Here is a 14,944-nt window from a genome sequence, read left to right as displayed (position 1 = left end):
ATATACACGCACACCCCATGTTCACAATATATGGCTATTTAGGTTTGAATCTTCGTCCCCGTTTTAAGAACTCTCAAAATTCATTTTGAATTGAGATCAGACTGCTGGACACCAATACAATATTTTAAAGTGGGTGTGCTTCCACTTACAGTACACAGTGAAGGACACCTTCCCCATCACGTGCAGGAGGAATGGAAGATATAAAACTCTTGATACAGAGGATCCCCATGGCAAGGGGATTGGAACTAGATGGTCTTTAAGATCCACTACAACCAAAGCTATTCTATGATTCAATTTAAAACTATGCTGGGTTAGTTCATCTTTTACTCTCCTTCCTGCTTACTAAAGCTACAATTTATTAGTATAATTTCATCTGCCTGCTTGCTGCTGCAGAGCAACCAGTAAACACCCAAGTGAAAACAGAATCTTCTCTATCCCTACAACATCGCCGACTATTTCTTATGTTCCTGTCAGCTGCCTTTTAGTAGACTGAGTTTAGCAAAGAGAAATGATATGCAAAGAGTTTCTTTTGAGCAGAGGCTCATTTTGAACTAATCCCTTCTGCATCCGATCCTTGCTTCCCACACACAAGGTTTTCTTACCTTGGTCATTATGAGCCTCCTTTCTCTGACCCTCCCTACCCTGGAGCTTCAGCAGAGACCCCTCAACCACTTATCTCCTAGCTGCTGAACCACTGCAGTTAACTGCTGTATGAAGGTAAGATGGCAACTCACTGTTCATTTGTTTTTAATTTTTTAAAAATGAACACCTCAAAGGATGGTCTCAATCAGGTTTAACTTCAGAGAGATCAAGTTCACAAGATATAAGGATATTGGAAGTTTTATCCCCCTATAAATAGGGTCTAGTGTCCAAGATTGTCACAATCAGTAATTCGTTGCATGTTGTGCCAACAGACGTTGCCACAGTGGAAGTCCATTGGTTCTTCATCATTTTCTGTATCATACATGCAATGCTTCACGTTAGCCAAGCTATCATCTTGGAACATGGAACTTGTTTTAATAACTGTCATCATATCAAAATGAATCCTCTGAATATCAGTGTTTTATTCCTGTCTCTAGAATTCAGAAATGTGGCTCTTGTGCTGATAAATCTCTAAACGAACAATATGTTACTTGGTTTGTATTAGTTAGAGGACAGCACAATAGAAAACATTTCATATGAACATACTACAGTGCTTCAAAAGTAAAATAATGATCCCTTTGGTTTCTTTCATTATTCACGATTACGTGGCAGTTCAAATGAAACAAATCTAACCTTAGCATTAGGAAATTTTAGATCGGCAGTGCTTACTGCCAAGAAGTTCTCTGTAAAGTGGTGAAAATAATGAAACTTGAAATATCATTTCTTTAGAAATATTTAGGTTACCATTAACACTTTCAGAAATTAAAAAGGAGGAAAAGGCACTTCCCTTCTTGTGCGTTTCTACTTGTTTCCTATACTGAAATGTAACTTTCCAGTCTGTGGCAGGTTTATTTGGATAAAGAGCAATAAATATAAGACTGGTATTTGATAAACTGTAGAATGAGAGAATTGACATTACGCTGCAAGAAAGATGAGCTCAGTGATCCTCCTTGGCCTTTGCTATATGTTCCTGGAACTTCTGATATCAGAAACAGAATAGAATTCATTAAAATCTACAATTTAGCGCTTTTCGGTAATAGTATGCTGTGAGGCTTCATTTTGTTAAATGAACTCTACAAAGTAGCAAATATCAGTTTACCAGCGCCTCTTAACCTCTTGAGGCAAAGTGATGTGTTTCTGTCAGGGCCCATCAAGTCTATTTGCAAAACAATATACAAAGGTGCAACAGGGGATAGTCATTCAATGAGTATTCGGGGCAGACCAACTCCGCTGTCTTATGGTAAGGATAGCTCTGTTCTGATTGCTACTTTAGGCTTGCAGCTCCTGAGTGGAACAGGACACTCGTGCTTTACTCAGTTTTTGACGTTTAAGGGGAGGGGAATTTTATTTGGTTATTTGTTCTGGGAATTAAGTGTATGTTGATGTTTTAAGAGCTGCAACTAAGCTCCCTTTCATTGAAGGTGTGTATTGAATTCTATTTCTCTCAAAGCTTTAATATGAGACTTTTGATTTAGTGTAGGGGAAAATAACCTCTCTTTATTAATTTTTCCATTTTTTTCTTCCCATATCCCCAAGCCAACTTGTCAATATGATAAGGTCAGAATAATTTTAGGCAAAAACCTAGTGGCTGTTATTTAGTGGTTGCAGGTTCATCTTGCCGACTTTAACTTCTTTCATATGTTCCTTGCACGCCCAGCACATCTTCTTTTGCCAGAATCTGTACAATTGCATGTTGATGATAAGTCAATGTGATGGTTTACACGCAATAAGGCACTGATTGCTGTAGAAACCATCAAGCAAAGGGATGAGAAGTCAGTAGAACTTGAGTGAAATATGAATTATTGAAATATGCAGCTGAAAGTGTCACAGCCAAAGGCTTCTACTCTGATTTAGTGAAGCTATTATAAGACCTATTTCCAAACAATACTATTAGTAGTGCAGCTGGGAGATATTGGAATGACAAAGGCTGGGCAGAGGTGAGCAGAGCAGAGGAGTTCATCTCAAATTTCTAGCTTTCAAATTATTTTTCTTTGGGGGGAAGGGAATTTTTGGGGAGCTCTACCCCACACAGTGAAAGCTGAGTACTGAAGATTCTGAGGTGCAGTAAATGATTCAAACACAAGTTGTGTCACAGGAGCTGAACCTGGCTGTCTTACAGAGCAGAAATCTTGTAGAGATCTCTACATAGTGATTAAGGGGTTCTCTTTGACTTCAGAGATTCTCCTTTGAAAGTCTGTATAAACAGACAGAAAATTTAAATGAAGAGCCCAGACTGCAAGGAGCTAAAACTTCTTGGAAAATTCTGTCAAAGAAATTTTTGGAAATGTCTTGATCATCTTTGTATGAGACACTAACAAGCCTGATTGTATAGCTTAGATCTACAAAAGCTCTTTGCTTGTGTACAAGTGAAAATGTACCTCACATTGAACCAGAAATCTTAAGAAGAGCCTGCAGATGCTTACATTTCCTTAATTTACTTATGAACTTGCAAATGAGGAATGTTTCTGCACAGGCATTTCTTGAAAGGAGCAACACGCTCCAAAATGGCCCATCCCCATCTGAATCTGGATGGATATTTTGTCTCTCTTCACCATTTTGGAGAAAATTACTGTATATGCACAGCCATGTGTAGCTATGGAGACGCTTGAAGAGTTATTGAAGTCAAGGTTAGAAGTTGAATTAGAATTGGCAAGAGACAAAGACAGCCTTCTGTTTATCACAATAAATAAGGGGTGTTTGCTCCCCAGCTGTGTGTGACACCAACGGTGGGATATGAGCTGTATCATCACCACTCCTTGATGCCTCCAGGTGACCCTGTCCGGGAAGAACCATTTCTGCTGTTTTTTAACAATGTTATAAAAAGACCTGGAGGCAATTCCGTATTATCCATGTAGGACTTTGTAGTGCTCATAGATCTTTCCCATTCTCACTTTCTCTTCCCATCAACTCCAGTGAATATCGTCAAGCATATTTCACACAAATCCAGGGGGAACATCTTCACCATACATCATAGCTAGAAAAGGAGTCCTGAGACAGACAACCAACCACTTCTGGACAGCTTGCGCCCAGCCTAAGCTATGCCTGGAGGCAGACATATCTCATGTACTCTCACCTTTTCAAAATGAAGTAGAGTAAGCTAGAGAAGTGAAAAAGGTCTTGCCAGAAGTAAGAACCTGAAATATGTGAACACGGGGAACTGCAAGTGTATGATATGACTTGCTGACACTTTGAAAGTTAAGTATTTTACAAGACTGAGGAGACATGTAAAGAAGTGGGGCATCAGGGCTTTGTTTTGTGATACTGGTGGCCTCAGAGACATCAGAGCTCATGTGCTTTGGCTCCATGAACAAAAGTGAGAAGATTAAAGTAAGTCTCATGTGGGGGAAAATGAACTGATTTTAACCACTGTAGTTTGACCTAATGTTAAAATTATGATAAATGCAATTAATAACTTATACATGAAATTAGATTTCAAATACGGTATGTCAAAATTCTTGCCTGAGGATCAGAGATTTCAATTTGAGACTTTCTTTGATCTTTTCTGAGTTATGATAAGACGTGGATGCACTGTCCATTGTCAATATTATCCTGACAAACATTTTCTTCTTTTGAAACTTCTGGTAAATATCATTTAAAAAAAGCCTGTGAGCCTGGAAACTCACTCACTGTATGATGCAACACGCTGAGCAATCATGTGTTTCTAGGTTCTTTTACTTAAACCACAAGAATGTGGTCTTCGTTTGTAAAAGTTGACCTTCATTTGAAAAATGCTTTTAATACCATTTCTGTTCTCTCACATGGCAGAATCTTTCTAGGCCCATCAAAATCCTGCTGGAAACAATTGAGAAAGGTTTCCGTTTGTATTGGACAACTACTGGGCACTTAAAAGGATGTACTTCTAATACATAACAGTTCATACAGGTAAGTCAGAAGATGATGTCTACACCACAGGTTTGTGCTTGATTTTGACACCTGGAGGCTGGAGGGAATGCTCTTCCTTACCTCAGATTTAGCATGTCAACTCTATGCATTGCAAAGACAATTCTCTGAGTCACTGGTGTTAACTCATATGCCCCTGTGGAGACACAGGGTGTCATAAATGTAGTGTTGAAATAGGATGTTCTGGGGGAATTTCATTTTTGTAGGAACATGTTCTGTAAACACTACTTATGAATTAAATCTGCATTGATTTGATCACATTAATTCACGTGAGATCGCTGTAAGCATAAGGTAGACAGACTCTGGTTCCTCATCAGGATAATTTTTGGCCAATGACTTTGGATCTTACTGGGTTTTAACATAAAATTGCAACCAGAGACTAAATGTCCTGTGTTTTACTGCAGTTTTTCATAATTCCATCTTTCAACCTCCATATTGCTAATGACCTGCTAACGAATTGACAGCTACTATGTTCATGTAAATAAGGAGGCTGTTGAACCCAGAATTAACCTTCTTTAAAAAAAAAAGAAAGAAAACACACTTCTAGTCTGATAAACTACTGCTTAACTTGTAATAGAGAATATATTTCTCCATCCTTAACTTGCTATGCTGTCAAAGACAATTAAGTCTACATAGATCTGAACTGTCATGGCAAATCATAATGTTGGTGTATGTAATGATTATGACCTTTCTCATGTGTTTCTCACGTGAGTGAAGAACATGGTGTAAATCAGAGTAAAGCCTGCAAGGTGCACATTAATATCATTTTGAAAATTTAGTTAAATGCTGGGAAAAATTGCAGTAGTAAGAACTTCGAAGCACTGCAGTGGATGGAAGTTTTGGGGTGCTCAGTCTTGGAGCTCTTTGATCTCCATTTATATGGTGTATATACAATATAGCATAGTTATGGACTTAAGTTATTTATTTCATACTGCATAATGAGGTAATAATTTTTGTTATTAATAATAAAAAGATTTGTTTTATAGCACATGAAGTTTTGTAAAATGTATTAGGACTGATGAATGCCAAATGCAGGAAACTATTACTGCGACTTAATGACAGTTCAGGTTTTTATCTTCTTTTCTGACATTTTCCCAGTGGTACTAGCTGACACACCTATTTTTATGCCTTTTACCTGATTGTTCTTAGAGATTTCTGTTATATTAGTCTCTCTTCTGCCTAAAGGCAAGCTGTTTTACTGTAAAAGCCCACTGTTTTAGAGATCAAAACATACTGTCCCTATTATCTTGAGAGTTAGTTAACCTTTATGACACAGTAGGGATTATCAATAGAAATGTCAAAAAAACTATTCTGTTTTACCTCCTCTAGGGTAGAATTCCTTTGCTGCAGACGTCTTCATTTCCTTAGTTTCTGTGCTTGAGCAAGTGACACTGTTCTGTCTGCACTTGACTGTGCTCAGATAGGAGATGGATGCTGGTCCTCAGGGGGCCATCCACTCCATCCATTGCCTGGCCTCCTCCAACATCTTTTCGTGGCTTCTGGCAGATGCAGAATAGTGGATTATCTAATTATGAGTTCAAATGGGATAAGCCGAAGACAGCTTTTTTCTTTCTCTTTTATAATGCTGCTTGATAATTCTGGCTCAATCCCCCTTTAAACCTCATCTTTTTGTATTTCCTCTAATCAACCCCCTAGTAAGGGAATAAGGACGATGACAGAGAATTAACAATAACAAGATGCTCTGTGTTCCCATGAACTGAGTGCTTGTCTCTAGATCATCTCTACCACCAGGGCACATAATTGTATATTTGCAACATTTTATCTCCAGATAATATGACCTATTCATATTCAAAGTATCTGTGAGCTGAATTTGTGTTATTAATCATTTCAATCAATTTGAATCTGCTGTGATTTTTCCTTTTGTGATATATAATGAGATCAGCATTTGTTATTCACCACTCAGTTCTCTTTTATCTTAAATGTAGTCTAGTATTTTGTAGTGCTGATTTTTTTTTTCTTTCTTTTCATTATTTTTCCTGTCCTGATTTTTGTTTTCCTTCTTTCCCATTAAGGAGTTAATAAATAATCCTTTTCATTTGAACACCTTTTCTTCATTGTTGCATTGATGACGTATACGATATACCAAATACAGAACGAGATATGATGCATTCTTTTTGGTAATTAATTCTATTACACAGAAAACTTTTTTTGAGATTTTTTAATAAGTTGATGGGATATTTAAGCATCCTGTTTATGTTATATTTTAATTTAGTTTCATGTAGTGTGTATGCATTTAATGTAATGCTTATTTATTTATTTAGAATTTGTGTATTCATTGCTCATTTAAATCAGTGACGTGAAACTTAACAGATTCTGAATCAAAGCTCTCTGTATTCATTTCTATCAGTACGTGTCGGCTCCCAGAAAATATCTCCAAATGTTCCTTTCTTCTTTTCACTAAGCATACATATGGTATTATATGATAGTTTTTTGCATATCTGAGGCAAGATCCAGAACTGGATGTCTCACCTGACTTGATGTCTCACATGACTTAATGTCTCACCTGACTTCAGAGACTTTGAATTAAACCAGTAAAAAAAGAATTAGATCAAGATCATGTCAACATCCCTTGACAGCTACACCTCTGAAAGTTGCGCTATATTCTATAAATACCACGGAAATTTTATTCTAGTCTTCTCTGCTCATAGCTAAGAATTAGTGTTGATGTTTAGCAGTTCTTTCTTCAGAACAAAATGGTAGTTTTCAATTACAAAATTTGTAACAGAAAGAGCTTAAAATTAACTATTGGATTTGCAATCTGTAAGAGGCAAACACATTCCTGAAAAATTACTTCAAGTCAGATAATGTCTATTTATCAACTCCCGAAAACTCCTGTAGGCTTTCTATTATTGTTGTGCTATTTTGTTGGTGGTTAGAATTATAATGACCGACTTCTGGCTTTTTGTGCATTTTTTTGTTGTGTGTATATTTTGTCCTGGAAAAGTTTGGTCATGTGTTGCGTAACAGTTATGGTGCAGAGAGGAAATTTTGGAGAGCCAAAGGAAGGACTGGGTGCAGTAAGATATCTAGGAACATTCTCGTTTAGTCTGTCACAAAACTTAGGTAAATAAATCTGTGTCTGAGTTTGACTTATAAGCTATCTGCATAAATTCAAATATGATGGCAGCATAAAACTTAAAATGAAATGACATTCAACATAATATCAACATGTAAAAATATGCAAGGCTGTGAGAAGTATCAGATTGATAGAGGTGAATTGACTTAAAACTCTTGCTTTAACTTTGGTTCTCAGAGAATATGGTTCAAGAAGTCATTCACAAGTGTTATTCTATTGTTTAAGAAAATCTAAAAAGTTCCAATCTGATCATTTTTCATTAAAGTATTTGCTTTTATAATTCACTGAATGTTTTAAAATTTTGAGTTTCTTAACTGGTCTAAAATTTTCATTGAAAAGCTATGATAAACAAATACTTAATTAGACCCATTTAAGTATTTTTACTTATATGACCTACATAAAGACCAAAAAGAAGATTGAGTATCATCTTTTTGAAATAGTGAGTATCCCATCAGTAAACCTTGATACCTTATGTCCTTATTCTGGCTTAGTGAACCATACAGTCTGCAATTTTGACTGCAGCAGAGCCCACCTAGACCTGGTTGCCAATATCGTCCTCAGCTATTTTGGTGGTGTAAAAAGCGACAACAAAGACAACAAGAAAACGTAATAATCTGCCTGCCATTCTCTAAAAAAAACCCCAAATCGACACTGAATACGAGGACCTGAAAATTAAATTTAACATACTGTGGGTTTTTTGTTTTGTTTTGTTTTGTGTTTTTTTTTTAACTAAAATATTTCTTTGAACTTAATATTTTCTTCTAGCAAACTAAGCATTTTTTTCCATGTGGAGTGATATGCAGGATGGTTTGCAAAAAAAAAAAAAGATTTAGACTGCTGAGCTGTGCAGACTTTTTAATGTCATTTGTCCTTTTAGATATTCACCAACCTCACATTATCTGTCAAGAATAATTCTAAACTCCAGCCTTGAAATTCTGTAGAGGAAAATGAAGTCTGAATAAATTAAGCCATTTCTTTTCAAGACCTTGAACAAAGTAATTGAGTAAAGGGAGGTAAACAGAAAACATCTGCAAATATTGCCATCTCCTGTTTTATTCCTTTTGTCCAAATTATTCAAATTTATATGAAAGAGTTATGAATGTATTATCAAGGCTTGGTCAGCCTTAACATTTCCTGTGCTGAGACCCAATATTCATAAAAATTAATTCCCATATCTCATCCAGTTGGATTTTTTTTTTTTTTTTTATCTGCAAGGAGAATTAACCTGAACTTTGAACTTGCTTATGTGCCATCTCTGACAGGCTTCTATGACTGTTAGAAAAACTGTTCCATCTTTCTTTATTTGTTCCATTTTATCACCAGGGCCCTCTATGAACTCCCACCAAGCACAGTCCCATCTATGTCCTCTGTCTCTGCAGGATTCTTTTCCCTGGTATGCAGTCAAAGGACAACCACAGTTCTAAGGCTGTCATTCATATCAGTGTCTTCTGCATGCCCATCAGCACCTGATAAGGATGACTCTGTGGTCAGTCTTACTGATTCTTCCAGGTTTTGAATGAATCCATTAGGAAGTAGGATAGCAGTGAGGACACAGGAAGGTTATTTACTGTTGAATTCCTGTTCATACATTGCAGTATATATTTCCATAATATATGCTGTAAAGCAGAATGCATAATGGCCATGTTCTATCTGCTGTTGCTTTGGGTGATTCAGGTCAGTAGTTTAGATTCTTACTTCTATTCAGCCATCAATTTTCATGAAATCTGACACATTTATTTTTACATATATGCCCTATAATTAACAAATATATTCAGATTCATAAATGAGAAGGATTGGCAAATGGAAAAGCAGATGAGCAGCCATCAAAATCACAGGAACTATATTCTTTTACAAAATGCATTCTCTTAGAAGATCAGACTCAGCACTCGTTAGAAAAGTTGATAACTCATGTACATGCAAGTATTAGGTTTTATGCAAGTGAATGCTTTAATTTAGAGCTGGTTGTCTGCCTCACCTAACCATATTTCCACAGTGCTTGGGAAGCTCTAGGTAAGCTACATGAATGCTAAATCTTTGGCTAGCAATATGAATTTGTTCATGGTTAATGTATACCAATGACTATGTAAAAAGAACCAAAACAAAAATTGCTGTGTTAAAAGAGAGGGTTACAAAGTCAAATGAAGAGAAGTTAGGAAACATTATGCTGATATATCTGTGCAAGTTCAATTGGCTCCATTACATGCATACATTATGATACAGTCTTTAATTACCTGATTGCATACTGCTTTCTCCATGGGGCTCCTACCTCATTCAGTGCACTGGATGAATGTGCCTCACTAAATGAGTAGCTATTCAGTGTTTCCTTTATTCTCATAATGCAGTGTGTAGCACCATGACTTATTTACTGATCTTCTAATTCTCTTTGTAAATTCAGACTTCTTAATTTCCTCATGGCCTTTTCAGCTGCTCTCTTCACTGATGTAACTATGCATTTCTCATATATTGATGCTTTTACCTTCTCAAGGCAGCCATAAGATAACATGAAGTTGATAGTCTTTGAAGGGAAATGGAGGATGCTAAATTCTGTCAGCATTCTCTGATGTTGAATATCTGCTTTAAGACTTAAAATCTCTATGATCCTGTAAACATTTAAACCAAAGAGATCTGTTATTTATCCTTAGTAATCTTCAGTATCTTATTTTATATGATATATTGTAACAAGGAATGGCTTTTAACCACTTGAAGTTATTTATGTACTGAAATCTAAGTACTAATGGAAGTTATGCACCAAAACGTGTCTGAGAATTTGCCCACTACTCTTATCCCCATAATGTGTGTTCAATGGGCCCAATATTTATATGTAGCAACACTGAAGTGTGATTTGTTTGATGCATCAACAGTGCCAGTGTCATGCCTCATAATGGTCATAAACAGATACTCAAGGGGAAATTTTGCCCAGTGATCAATGCATTCTTATAGGTCTCTTCCTGCTACAGGTTTCTGTCTGATATTGGGAAGATAACAGATCTGTCTGATCTCTTGGCAAGACCTTCATATACTTCTTCCCCTTTAAAGCCTATATACGGTCTTGCCTTAGTATTCCTGAGATCACAATGCTCTGAATATTATCACCTTTGCAGAAGCATTAGTTTGATTACTTTTATATTGCAAATAATATCTTGTCGTTCATCTCAGTTTGAGCTGGTATGTATTCCATTACTTTATAAATGCTTATTTGAAATGTGACTCTGATGGGTAGCTATAGGGAAGGAATATACAACATAGTTGAGCCAAAACATATAAATTCTTTTTTGCTTTAAGAGAATTTAGAGAGTGGTCATTTAGCACAATACACTCTTCATTTTATATATTTAGTATTTATGATATGCCATGTAACTCAACTTTGTAGTGGGCAGTACATGACTTTAAATGGTAGAGAGTAACAAATGCAGAAACTTCTGTCATTCCAGGTATATGTAAAAATTGAGATACGCACATTTTGTCTCTGGCAAAGTCTCAGCTTTGAAACTATTTGGTGCAGTCTTCGCTCTGAGCAAGTTGATCTAACATGCCACTTTATTTAAACTGCATTTATTACCATCTCCATTTTTGTACAGCTATGAAATTGACTTGTTCTGGTACATCCCACAATACCTGATTAACCTTCCTAAAGCAATTGTGAATCGAGATATTCAGGAGAAGTCTTCTGTGTGATTTCCCACACAGCTCTGTGATCACTGTTTTGAAGTAATGGTTTCTCTGCTCTGTGCATTTTAAGAATGGCAGGCACTGCTGTTTTCTTTTCTGCGTTTTCCTTTTTTCTCCCTCTCTTTGTTCAGTGCAGGAGAGTCCAAAGTATGCTTTCCTTCTTTGAAAGCAAGGGAGGCAAAAGACCCTTAATTTCACACCTTTAATTGGGGAAACAAAATGAATCCCTGCCTTCACAGGTGGGTCTGAGTCCTGCCAATCTGAGGCTCTGCAGTCCTGATTTAAAGACCTGAGCCCTGAAGAGTCCTTAACCTTAAGCTTTACTGGAGGGTATACCACAGAATTTGTGTGACGCTGTAAAATTGTGTCATTTATGTTTGCTACTTCCCTATACATAGAGTGACACAATATGTGTTTTGTGGGAAATGTTTCACTTACAATTAGAGATTTTGGTATTTGTTAATTATTGCTACACTAATCAAAGTAAGTAAACCTTTGAACATTTCCATGCTCTTAAGCTTGAATGTCAACATACTTTTTCTAATGATTGTGAATTAGCTGTCCTATTTTTCATATTTTATTTTCCTTAATTGTTGTGAGAATACATCATTTAAAATTTAATTTAAAATTTATTTTAATTTTTTAAAACAAATTTTTCAGACAAAAGGAAACTATTAAAATTACTTTCTTTTAACAGTTTTTTTTAAAAGTAAAAGTTGGAAATTTGGTATTTTTGGAAGGAGTATTTTGGATACCCCTTTCTTAGAAAAGTAATAATAGTTTTTATTTTCAGTAGATTAGAATTCTTCTAGGGAAATAGCACCTAAGCTTTTGTGGCCATCACTCAAATGCAGGTCTTCCATGCAGATGTTGCAGTATGATTTATTTCATGTTTCTGCACCTTTGCTGATGTGTACAGCATTGTAAAAATATTAAATACTCATAGAGAGGGGAGTTACCATGTTGCTCTAGCAACAGGGAAAGAGGATAGAAGTGAAGTAAACACTTCTGTATTGCTTTCAATTGAGTATTTACACAGTGACCCATCAACAGGTGAATCTTCATTGTGGGGAATAAAGGTGAGAAAAGCTTCTGCTGGGATATTCTAGCTACTATAATTTATCAGCTGCATCAGCAAGACTAGGCTCTTTGTCAGGCAATAAACAAGAAGTCTTATGAAGAATAAATGGCTCACTCTTAGAGAAATCCTGGGACATCAATCATGAAGAATCAACTTTGAAATTAGCTCCTCTGTGTTTTTGAAATAATCAGAATCACTACATAAAATTACAACTGGAACCACTGTGAGGCAAAGAAGGAGAAGCTGAATTTTGCCTTACCTGTGCTGGAGCTGTGACCTGGATTATATAAAAAGCAAAGAATCTTTGATCTTCACTGACTCCTATATTTCACTTAGCAGCTGCAAGATTTAGTAAATGGCACAGAGATTCTTGAGAATGGCAGCGTAGGGATGTATAAAGAAGAGGGACTGTAGCATAATGCTGCAATGCCTTCATAGCATGGCAGAGCATCTGGGTTCACCTGCTGACTACCAAATACAGCACAGTAGATATAAATACTTATTTCCTCTAATTTCCTTGCAGCCAATGAGCAATGGATTTTTTTGGCAAATCTTGAAAAGGCTTACTGTTCTTTCAGATACTTTAGAATATTTTTTTCAAGTAAAAGTGTTTTGCAATAAGTTTATCTAGCTGAAGTAATTGCAAAGACGTATATCAACAGCTGAAGACTAGTGAACAGATAGGGTTGTTACCAGGTTTCTGTGGCCTAGTAGTCCTTGGTAAGTGTGTACATTGTACCAAGTGTCTCTGAATGTCTGATATTAAAGCAAGTCTGATTGTAACCAGCATCCCATCCAATTCTCATCAGTAAGAAGGAGTCTCTTGCTGTTTCTGAACATTCTGAACATGCAAGGAATTCACACAGTCTACAATGCCTTCAAAGGCATGGAAGGAGACTGTTACTTCTTAGCAGTGTCAGATGCCAAAGTTGTTAAATATTCCAAACTTATGTAGAGAAAAACAAAAACAAAAGAACAAAAACTCTCTCCTTATCTTTGCAGTTCTTAAGAAAACCTAACAGCATGATCTTTATGTAACTGTTGCAGTTGAGGTAGCCTGAGTCTGGAAAAAGCTCAAAATGAGGACAAGAATAATGGCTTCAAGTTGTGCCAGGGGAAGTTCAGGTTGGATATTAGGAAGAATTTCTTCTCTGGAAGAGTGGTGATGCATTGGCACAGGCTGCCCAGGGAGATTATAGAGTCACCATCTTTGAAGGTGCTCAATAACTGTGGCAGTGAGGGAATGTGGTCAATGGGCATGGTGAGGATGGATTAGGTTGGACTCATTGATCTTAGTGGTCTTTTTCAACCCTAAAAATTCTATGATTCTATTCTGTAATCGCTTCTCTGAAAGTCATAATCAGCCCCAAAGCATGCTTCTAAATCATACCACCCTGTGGATCTGCCTGTTCAAAGGATACTAGGAACTACAAATAATTTTCTTTCCTAACTGAAATTGATAAAAGCAAAGGATTTTTCTTTGAAACGTGGGGTGAAAAGCTGCCACTTGTCTCATTTTACAATTCTGCCAAAAACAGCACACCTCTCCAAATCTTGGCATGAAATTTTAGGAAAGCTTTATCAACTGAAGATAACATGAAGGTGATAAAACCCTTTTAAATTGGCTTTTCACCTTCAAAACCTGACTGAGCATGATCCTGAGCTATCTAATTCAGGTGACTGCTCTGAGCAGGACCAGATTCAGCAATCCTGTTATTTGACATTCTGCCTATAGGGAAAGCTATAACATTCCTCCAAAAAATTCCAAGCAAATATTCCTTCAAATGCTAAATTCCAAATGCTCCTAATCTCACTCCTTGCTTGCCCCTCTTCAAATCTGATGCCCTCAGAAATGATGTGACTGTTGTCTTCTTTGATAATTAGTCGCTAGTACAACATAAAATCTGGTGGCTGTTGGCATTTTTTCTTGGTTAAATGATCTGGATCTAATGCTGAAGCAGAAAAATGCATCTCAATAAATAAAGCTGTACAAGCACCTTGCAGGCATGATTAACTGCTTGGTGCTGCTCAGCTTCCTATGCAGACCCAGGTAGAATGGAGCTGTGATAATGTGTTGGAGAGTGACAAAAGCCATAGAGGAAGACCAGGAGCAATCCAGATACTGAGAGGAGACTGAAGTTTGTTCCCATCCTGTGCTTTTATGCAAAAGATAGAGGCCATTGTAAAGCAGGTGGAAGCTGTAGCCTCCTCTGTCATATCCTTGTGAGCATAAAATCTGATTTTTTTTTTCTGCCTTATTAGTGTCCTTTCAGTGGTGTCACTGTTTGAATTTGCAGAGGTTTGATTGTTATGATTTGGCTTCTCCTGCTGAAGAGTGCAGCTTTTCTATAACAGAGGTCAGAGCTCAGTCTGTTTAGCCCAGTGTGGGAGAGGAAGTTTAGTAAAAATCACTTTCTGAACCGAGTTCTGAGATGGCCCTAGCAGTGGCACTCCAACAAGATAACATAAATGATATAAAATGTAGTTACTTGTATGTCCAGAAGATTATGTTGTAAGGCTGTTTAGCTTGGAATGAACAGCAGGAAAGCGCAGAG

The sequence above is a fragment of the Phasianus colchicus genome, chromosome 7 (assembly GCF_987193195.1).
Source record: "Phasianus colchicus chromosome 7, bPhaCol1.hap1.1, whole genome shotgun sequence".
Taxonomy (NCBI): Eukaryota; Metazoa; Chordata; class Aves; order Galliformes; family Phasianidae; genus Phasianus; species Phasianus colchicus.
The sequence above is the reverse complement of the archived record's forward strand: the minus strand, read 5'-3'. Positions refer to the sequence as shown.